The sequence below is a fragment of the Thalassophryne amazonica genome, chromosome 12 (genome assembly GCF_902500255.1).
Source record: "Thalassophryne amazonica chromosome 12, fThaAma1.1, whole genome shotgun sequence".
NCBI lineage: Eukaryota > Metazoa > Chordata > Actinopteri > Batrachoidiformes > Batrachoididae > Thalassophryne > Thalassophryne amazonica.
In genome coordinates this window covers 96,332,204-96,342,168 of record NC_047114.1, presented here as the reverse complement: position 1 = coordinate 96,342,168, position 9,965 = coordinate 96,332,204, and the positions used below count along the sequence as shown (strand labels likewise).

At 42.7% G+C, this 9,965-nt stretch overlaps 1 pseudogene; it reads left to right on the top strand.

Moving 5' to 3' along the window:
* Positions 1 to 6,569: 6,569 nt before the first annotated feature.
* LOC117522570 lies at positions 6,570 to 9,401 on the top strand (annotated as a pseudogene).
* Positions 9,402 to 9,965: the final 564 nt, after the last annotated feature.

The window sequence follows — 9,965 nt, the reverse complement described above, 5'->3', positions numbered from 1 at the left end:
TCTTGTAGGTTTTCATCACATCCACTGAAATCAAAACAGCCATTTCCCGCCACGAGCATCACACGCTGTGTGTGGGGCACCAGAACACCCCGATGTGTGATCATCATAATCATTTCATCATCAGCCTGTGAGATGATATTCATAATCTGGATCTCTAGGCTCGGCTCCGCGTGAGCCCTGTTGTTATAATGAGATAAGCAGAACCAAGATTCATGCACGGGCCTGCCCAGGGTTCATTTCATGGTCCTGAACTGTGACATAGACTTCACACTGTTGTTCACAAACTCACCACATGCTGTATTTGTAACAACATAACTGAAGACCCCATTGCAGAGAACTACAACACATGTAGATAAAGCCCTGGTTTATTACAATCAGTGTTGAGTTATTATTATTAACCTTTATTTTACGCAATAAAAAAGCCTATTGAGCTCAAGACCTCTTTCACAAGGGTGACCTGACCAAGAAAGGCAGCAGCACACGTCATAATGGACAAACAAACATCATCAAGACAACAATGTACACACACACATACATACATATATATATATATATATATATATGTATGTATGTGTGTGTATGCAGTGGCATGCCATAGGGTTTCAGTCAGGGCCTGCAGTAGACGTCAACTATAACCTATCCAAACAAAACGCACAACGCAACGACCGCGCTTCCAATAACATACAAATAATTAAAATATGCCAAGTGAAGCAACAATGCATCACAGTGAGTATATCAATCAATTATTAATTAATATATCAATGCACAATTTGCCAAAATCCACAAGTGCACACATAATTGAACGGCCAGGAATACTATGCAGCAAAACCTTTCAGTGTGCCCCAATAAAGATCGTCAATCAATACGCTCAAAGAGCACATGTGAACAATTAAAAGAAAAAATGCTCATTATAGCCTCTATGAGAATGTATTACAAAAGTAACACTCACCTATTACTAAACCAGTGAACAGGAAGTAAAGCTACACGACGAGAGCACAGAGGAAAAGTCAAGTACTACAACAGAGAATCACAAGAGAGCAACAAAACAACATGACGTAGAAACACGCAGGAGATAGCACAATATCAGAATAAAACAAAAGAATTATGTCCTGTGAGACCAACAACCCCCCCAGGGTAGTTGTGATAGAAATTGTTAACCAAAGACTTTTTCAGCTCCCATGAGTGGTCAACCAGAACAAAACCTTCCGCATCAGCATGAAACTGACACCCCAACCCAGACATCACACAGCCAAGAGATGTTTCGAGGTAAAAGCTAGTGCACCATCTACAATGTGAAGAGCAGGGGGAGCCAAAAGAGGAGAACACAAAGGACAAGAACAGACAGGTTTCACATGTGAGGTGGAAAAAGTGGTGTTCAGAATAATAGTAGTGCTATGTGACTAAAAAGATTAATCCAGGTTTTGAGTATATTTCTTATTGTTACATGAGAAACAACGTACCAGTAGATTCTCACAAATCCAACAAGACCAAGCATTCATGATATGCACACTCTTAAGGCTATGAAATTGGGCTATTAGTAAAAAAAAAAAAAGTAGAAAAGGGGGTGTTCACAATAATAGTAGCATCTGCTGTTGGCGCTACAAACTCAAAACTATTATGTTCAAACTGCTTTTTTAGCAGAAGAACTCAGAACTCGGAAGAAGTTTATTGCCATTGCCAATGAACAGGATTCACAAATTAGGAATTTGCTTTGGTATAATGGTGCAACATTAAACAGAGAGCAATATAAATGCTAAGAAAAATATGTGCTAAAATAAGATAAAATATAAAATATGAAAGGCTATGTGCAACGACACAAACAGAACAACAGTGCAGTGGGAGGAGTGCAATTAAAAACCAAAGTACGTTTGTCTAAAGTGACCCGTGATAAAATGATAATGTGACAGAGTTAAGTTTAAGGTGACTGAGTTATGAAGTGTTCATGAGTCTAACGGCAGAGGGGAAGAAACTGTTCTTATGGCGGGAGGTTCTGGTCCGGATGGACCGTAGCCTCCTGCCCAAGGGGAGTGGTTTGAACAGACAGTGTGCAGGGTGAAAGGGTCAGCTGTGATCCGACCTGCTCAGCCCAGAGTCCTGGAAACGTGCAGGTCGTGGAGAGATGGAAGGCTACAGCCGATCACCTTCTCAGCAGAGGCCACAATGCGCTGCAGTCTGTGTCTGTCCCTGGCTGTGGCCCCGGCGTACCACACCGTGATGGAGGAGTAGAGGATGGACTCGATGATGGCCGCGTAGAACTGCACCATCAGCTGGACAGGCAGCTTGGCCTTCTTCAGCTGCCGCAGGAAGTACATCCTCTGCTGGGCCTTCTTGATGAGGGAACTGATGGTTGACTCCCACTTGAGGTCCTGGGTGATGGTGATGCCGAGGAAGCGGTGACAGTCCACAGTGGTGATGGGGCTGTTGGTGAGGGCGAGGGAGGGCGGGGGGCTGTGGCTTTCCTGAAGTCCACGATCATCTCCACTGTTTTCTGGGCGTTGAGCTCCAAGGTGTTGCTGCTGCACCAGGTCACCAGCCGGTCCCCTCCCTCCTGTAGGCAGACTCATCCCCATCCGAAATGAGTCCGATGAGGGTGGTGTCATCTGCAAACTTGATGAGCTTTACGGAGTCGTGGCTGGAGGTGCAGCAGTTAGTGTACAGGGAGAAGAGCAGAGGGGAAAGGACACAGCCCTGTGGAGATCCTGTGCTGAGAGCCCGAGTGTGTGAGACGTTCTTTCCCAGCCTCACTTGCTGACTCCGGTCCATCAGGAAGTCTGTGATCCACCTGCAGGTGGAGTCGGGCACGTGGAGCAGAGAAAGCTTGTCCTGGAGCAATGCCAGAAGGATGGTGTTGAATGCAGAGCTGAAGTCCACAAATAGGATCCTAGCGTAGGTTCCTGGGAGTCCAGGTGCTGCAGGATGGAGTGCAGGGCCAGGTTTATGGCGTCATCTATAGACCTGTTGGCTCTGTAGGCAAACTGCAGGGGGTCCAGGAGGGGGTTGGTGATGGACTTCAGGTGGGATAAAACAGGCGTTCGAAGGTCTTCATGACAACAGACGTGAGAACCACAGGCCTGTAGTCATTAAGTCCAGCGTGGTTTCTTGGGGACTGGAACTATGATGGAGGACTTGAAACAGACTGGAACATGGCATGACTCCAGGGAGGTGTTGAAGATCCCCGTGAAGACTGGGGCCAGCTCATCAGCGCAGTGTCTCATGGTGGCAGAGAGATACAGTCTGGGCCCGGGGCCTTATGTGGATTCAACCTTTTGAAATGTCTTCTCACATCCTCCTGTTGGACCGAGAGGGCAGCGGGAGGAGGGGGGGGGGAGGGGCAGCGGTGAGAGGGGGGAGATCCAGAGTGTTTGAATATCCAGTTGTAATCCTGTGAATCACTAAACTAGTATTTAGTTGTATAACCACAGTTTTTCATGATTTCTTCACATCTGCGAGGCATTAATTTTGATGGTTTGGAACCAAGATTTTGCTGGTTTACTAGTGTGCTTGGGGTCATTGTCTTGTTGAAACACCCATTTCAAGGGCATGTCCTCTTCAGCATAAGGCAACATGACCTCTTCAAGTATTTTGACATATCCAAACTGATCCATGATGCCTGGTATGCGATATATAGGCCCAACACCATAGTAGGAGAAACATGCACATATCATGATGCTTGCACCACCATGATTCACTGTCTTCACTGTGACCTGTGGCTTGAATTCATTGTTTGGGGGTCATCTCACAAACTGTCTGCGGCCCTTGGACCCAAAAAAGCGAAAGAGCCTTTTTATCATAACGTGAGTTCTCCTTTGCTTCTGTTTGACACTGAAGCTGTTCAATCTGTGGATTCATCTCGACCAACACAAGATTTAAATACTCTCTTTTTTTGTTGCAGAAACATTGAATTAACGGGTTAAATTTCACCTTTAGCCACATTTTCAGTTCACGTTCATCCTCTTATGGTTAGTTTGAATGTTCTTGATGTTATTTGCTGAACAGAAGCAGAAAACGTGCACCGGCATAACGTGACATCAGTGCACGTTTTGACTGCTGATTGTCATTAGTTTATGTTGGATGTGCTGAGGAAAGCTTTTAACAGTGTGTGTGTGTGTGTGTGTGTGTGTGGGTGTGTGTGTGTGTGTGGTGTGTGGTGTGGTGTGTGTGTGTGTGTGTGTGTGTGCGTGTGTACGTCCAGCGTGGAACAACTAGGCGGAAATACAGCTCGTGTTCCACCATCTTCCTGGATGAGAACACCGTCAGCCGCCCAAACCTCAAATACACCATCAAATGGTGACAACAAACACCCTCAAACCAAACCACAAATAATAACTATCTGGCTGTTAAGCACTGACGTAACGCATCACATGATAAATCTGTTTCCGGGTCCAAAGACCTCCAAGTTTACAATTAAAGTTACGTCTGTTTGATCCTTTTAAGGATTTACAGTTTAAGTTTAGTTTGTGTTTACATTGTGCACAAACCCCCGTCCCTCCCTTCTCCGCCTCCACCTCCGTTAACCGCATTCATCTGGTTCTATGGTCAGAATACTTAATAAAACTTTTTTCTTTTACTTTACATATTTTATTATGCACAGGTAAAATATACATGTCTGTTTGTTAATTAAAATTTATTACAATAAACAGGACGTTAAAGTGCAAACTTCACTATCTGCCCGAACGACATGAACAGGAAGCGATCGCAGCTCACAGCAACTCCCACTGAAAATAACGGAGAAACAACCTGAGCGTCTGACATTTTTACATAAAACAATCGCAATTACAATGTCTAAAAACCCAGTTAATATATCCAGGAGCGTTTTAGGCACAATATACAAAGAGTTTTATGTTGCGATGTTAATGCTGTTGTCCGTGTGCAGCCTGATCAGATCGTCTCAGTGCAGTTTTCAATGTTAATGACAGCGTGCCTTTTTTGTTTGGAGCCGGAAGTTGAAAATCACATGATGCGTCACACTTAGCAACCGGATAGATTACCTGCACAATCAATCCCTGTAAAAAAGGTGTTCTTTGTTTTGTTTTAGCATAAACATGTTTTTGTTTTGTTTTTTTTACAGTGTAGCGCTGGCGATTTACTACCATATCAAAAACAGGTGAGTGTTCCTGATTATAAGCGTGCAGTCTTCTTTCTACATCCACACGCCAAAGTCTGAAGCCCTCAAGTGTTTACTTACAAATGTGTTTTTTTCATTAATTCATCAATAAATGACCAAACTTGACATTTAAAAATGTAAATATAAAAAAAACTAATTTTGCAGAGAATTTTGTATATTCAAGAATGTAACCGATACTTTCAGATGAATAAAAACTTCATTATTTACATTTACACATTCACCACACAGTGATAATAATTAATAAATAAATAATTACCTGACATTTGTTTCTTTTGTGTCATTTCAAAAATGTTTTTTACTGGATTTATTTATTTTTAATTATGTCATGAGATAGTTCAACCCAAATACTCTATTGTTCCAAATATAGGACGGCCCTGATTAGACAACCCTCAACTTTTTTTTTCCCCAAAAACACGTGTTTGGGAAAAAAAAACTTTCTGAATATCACATCTCCCTCTCTATGCATGTACATACAGAGTTTGGCATTATTTGAAATAATGCCCAGAAAAGCACATTTTATGGGCATTATTTGAAAATAATGCCCATAAAATCACATTCTATGGGCAGCCCCTCCTTTATACTTTCAGCAGCCCAGTTTCACGTTTTTTTTGTGTACTGTCATGAAATGCGCTCCATTTCCATGACACAGTCAAATTTAATTCACCATTTTTAACCTTAACTTCCTTCCCAACCCCCCCCCCCTCCACTATTTCGTGATACCCTCACAAAATAATTTTTTGATAGTGTCATGAAAATATGTTACATTTATGTGACATTATCATGAAATAAGAGAATATATCACTTTTCATGATGCTATTAAAAACTGGTGTGAGATCTGGTTGATTTTCAACCATGTACTGACGCACCGCTACTTTTAAGACTGTAGCATTTATAAAAGAGTCTTTTTGGGCTCATATCAAATGTTACACTCTCACACAGCTTTTCTTGGCTGCTTGACACTTGTTGATGACTCTGCTGCATTATCTCTATGAGCTCATCGTTTGCATCATAACTTCTCAGTTGCTGGTTAACTGACCCAGTTGTTGATCGATGCTCTTTTCAGGATGATCACTGTGTCTCTCCATTATTCAGCACTGTTAGACAGTTCCAGGGGTTTCAGTACTCAGAGGCACACTCATGTCAAGAGTAACTGGCACCACAGACTGTTGCAGATGTACATGACATGTAAAAGTCTAGGCCCTGAATACAAGACAGCCCAATTTTTTTCAGATATGTGCAACAAAAGTAAGGCCATCTTTTATTTGGAACACATGAATTCAATTTTAAAGATTAAAAAAAGGAAAAAAAAAACAACTCATGTTCACTTCTTCAGTTCACTGTTTATTGTACATTGTTTACACTTTTTAAAATTGTAAATTTTGCTGCATCTCTGCTTAAAAAGAGGGTCAAAGTTAAATATGCCCCCCCCCCCAAGCCAAATATAACCAAAGAACTAAAGAACCTATTAACTGAATAAAACATGACCTAAAATGGACCTTTTTATGCACATTTTGTGTTTTTACTGCGCTGAAAAACATTAAAGGTTCTTTAGATGTCATAAACGTCTTCGATCCTGTGCGGAAACACCATGTTTAAAGACGGGAGTGATGCCGTCTCTTCTGTCTGCAGGGACACGGCCGGAGGAACGCTGCTCGATATATTTGACGAGAGGCTTCACCCGCTGTCGGTGAGACTTCCTGTTTGCAGCTGCACCAAGCGTCGCACGCTTCAAAAACATGGCGCGGCATCATGTGGCACGGAGCTGAAATCCCTCTAATCTCACCATCTTCTCCATCCCTCACTTCCTCCTCCTGTCGTTCCTGTTTTTTAAACTCTTCTTTCACTCTTGTCTTTTCACGTTCGACTTCTTTTTCCTTCTTAATTTGTCTTCGCACTTCATTCTTTCCTGGAATTATGATGTTATTCTTCCTCCCAAATCGTTCCCTGATCCCTCCTGCTTGTCATCTTTTCCGCCACGTTTTCCCTCCCTCTAGAAATCTGAGGTGCCGATGGACTACGACCAACAGAACCCGGCAGAAGCAGATCTATCGGTTCGTCAGGACACTGTTCAGTGCCGCTCAGCTCACCGCCGAGTGCGCCATCGTCACTCTGGTAATTGCGCTTATTACAGGAACTCTTTAACCTGGTACTCAGACCATTAAGTGCGTGTACCGCTGTGTTTTTGTGCAGGTTTACCTGGAGCGGCTCCTGACCTATGCCGAGATCGACATCCGTCCGGGTAACTGGAAAAGGATTGTTTTGGGTGCCATCGTGTTGGCGTCCAAGGTGTGGGACGACCAGGCTGTCTGGAACGTCGACTACTGCCAGATCCTCAGGGACGTCACTGTGGAGGACATGTGAGTGTTCAGATCCAGTTTGTCCAGACCTGAAAGTTCTCACAAAGATGTATAGAAAGATGTGGAATCAGTCCTTGGGGGACAGATGTGGAAACCATCTTCCACCTAATATAAAGCTCTTGAGCAAGGCACTTCACTGTCAGCTCCCTTGTGGCATCTCACACAAGTTAAGGACACTTTTAGACAGATATAGTGCACCGTATTGAGTTTTGGGATCAGCTAAAACTTTTCCCAGTATAAAAACTTAGCCTTCATAAACTTGAGCTCAGTATTAGATTCTTCCCACGTTCTTGATTTTAGGGTGAAAATCCATCCATCCATCTGTTACACCCACTTATGCCTCCAACCACTAGCACATCAGCCATTTACCTCCAACCACTAGCGCATCAACAGTTTGCCCTCCAACCACTGGCACATTAACCGTTTACCTCCAACTGCTAACACGTCAACCGTTTACCTCTAACCGCTAGCGCATCAACAGTTTGCCCTCCAACCACTGGCACATTAACCGTTTACCTCCAACTGCTAACACGTCAACCGTTTACCTGCAACCGCTAGGGCATCAACAGTTTGCCCTCCAACCAATAGCGCATTAAACATTTACCTGCAACCACTAGCGCATTAAACATTTACCTGCAACCGCTAGCGCATCAACAGTTTGCCCTCCAACCACTGGCGCATTAACTGTTTACCTCCAACCGCTAGAGCATCAACAGTTTACCTCCAACCGTTAGCGTATCCACTGCACCAACCACTTGGCTGAACAAACTGTTTTTGGAGTAAAAGTTTAACACGGTCCTCAAACTCATGTTTCTATGTTTTACAGTGCAGCAGTTCCTGAGATTTAATTGTGCAGTTTATGAATGAACTTAACCTCTAACAGGAACGAGTTGGAGCGCCAGTTTCTGGAGCTGCTGCAGTTCAACATCAACGTGCCGTCGAGCGTCTACACCAAGTACTACTTTGACCTTCGATCGCTTTCCGAATCCAACAACCTCAGTTTCCCGCTGGAGCTGCTCAGCAGGGACAAGGCCCAAAAACTGGAGGTCCGCAGTCTCCTCATTTGTTCTGTCATCTGTGTTTCTTCCTTTAATGTCTCATGTTTTTTCATTTTGTTGAGCCTCGTGCTGATGAAAACCCGGGTTCTTTCATAAGTTTGATCCTGAATATGAAGAAGAGAAAAACTTTGTTTCCCGTCGTGTCCATAGGCCGTCTCTAGGCTCTGTGATGACAAGTACAAAGACGCGTGCCGCGCTGCCAGAAAGCGCTCAGCCAGCATGGACAACCTGTGTGGAGTCAGATGGGTTCCGGCAATCCTCTCCTGAGGACCAAAGACCTGCCATGTTGTCTGAACTGGCACCAGACTCCAGATCACAGCTGATGAAAGATGGAACCGGCCGCATGAAACACACCAGTGATGGTCCAAGAGGTTCAGCGTGGATGATCCCAAGAGGTGAAACCCTCTGGACAAGTAAACCTTCCGTCACATGGGTAGTTTTTTGGGTGGTGAGGTGACCTCCAGAGGAGTTTTGAACTTCACCTGCTGATACCTTCACAGTGCCTCACGTCTTCTGTCCCTGCAAACACGAAACTGCTGGTTTTAATATCTACTCTGGAGAAAAATAAGTGAAGACTTATTGTGAACATGAGATGTGTCTCCATTCAGGAACTGGACCCTCAGAAGGACTTGGTCCATAAAGTTCTGTCCTCTGGTGGACCTAAAAGTTCCACTCAGCCAGAATCTTTCCATAAAATGAGTCTTCAGAGTCCAGAGTTAATGGTGCATTCAGGTGCTCCTTGGCAAAAGGTGGTTGACCTCAGATGTCCAACAGTTTTTATTTTAATGTTAAACTCTGACATGTTTCATGGTTCCTGACCTTCACAGTTCAATAAGAGTGGATTCATTTGGCATCGAACCTGACACCAAAAACATCCACTCATGGTCTCTGTCACCACCATCTGGTAGCTTGGTGGAATTACACCTGAGATTATTTGCCATCTTTTTTTTATTTATTTATTTATTTATTTCATTTAAAAGAAAAAAAAAAAAACAAAAAACAGAAAAGCAGAAATAAAGCATCTCCATTACCAGAATGAAAAGGAGCAGAGAGAAGAACAAGTCTTATATTTTCTGCCCCTTTTTACAATACAATCTTTCAATATCCAGTGTCATTTTTCAACATTATTTAACAGATTGTATTTCTTTAACTTGTCACATACCACTGACTTATTTCATAATTATGACCATTATTAAATAGATTACATCTCTGACAGGTTACATTTTTAAACTTAAAACATTTATACATTATTAACAAATTACATTTTTTTTAACTTCCTTACAGCCCACTAACTTATTTTATAGTTTCATACTTACTTAATACATCTAGTTTAATACGTTTTTAAATAATTTAAGCGAGCTTAATTCTTTAATTTCTTTGTTGAGATTGTTCCATAATTTTACACCATTTACTGCAATACTCTGT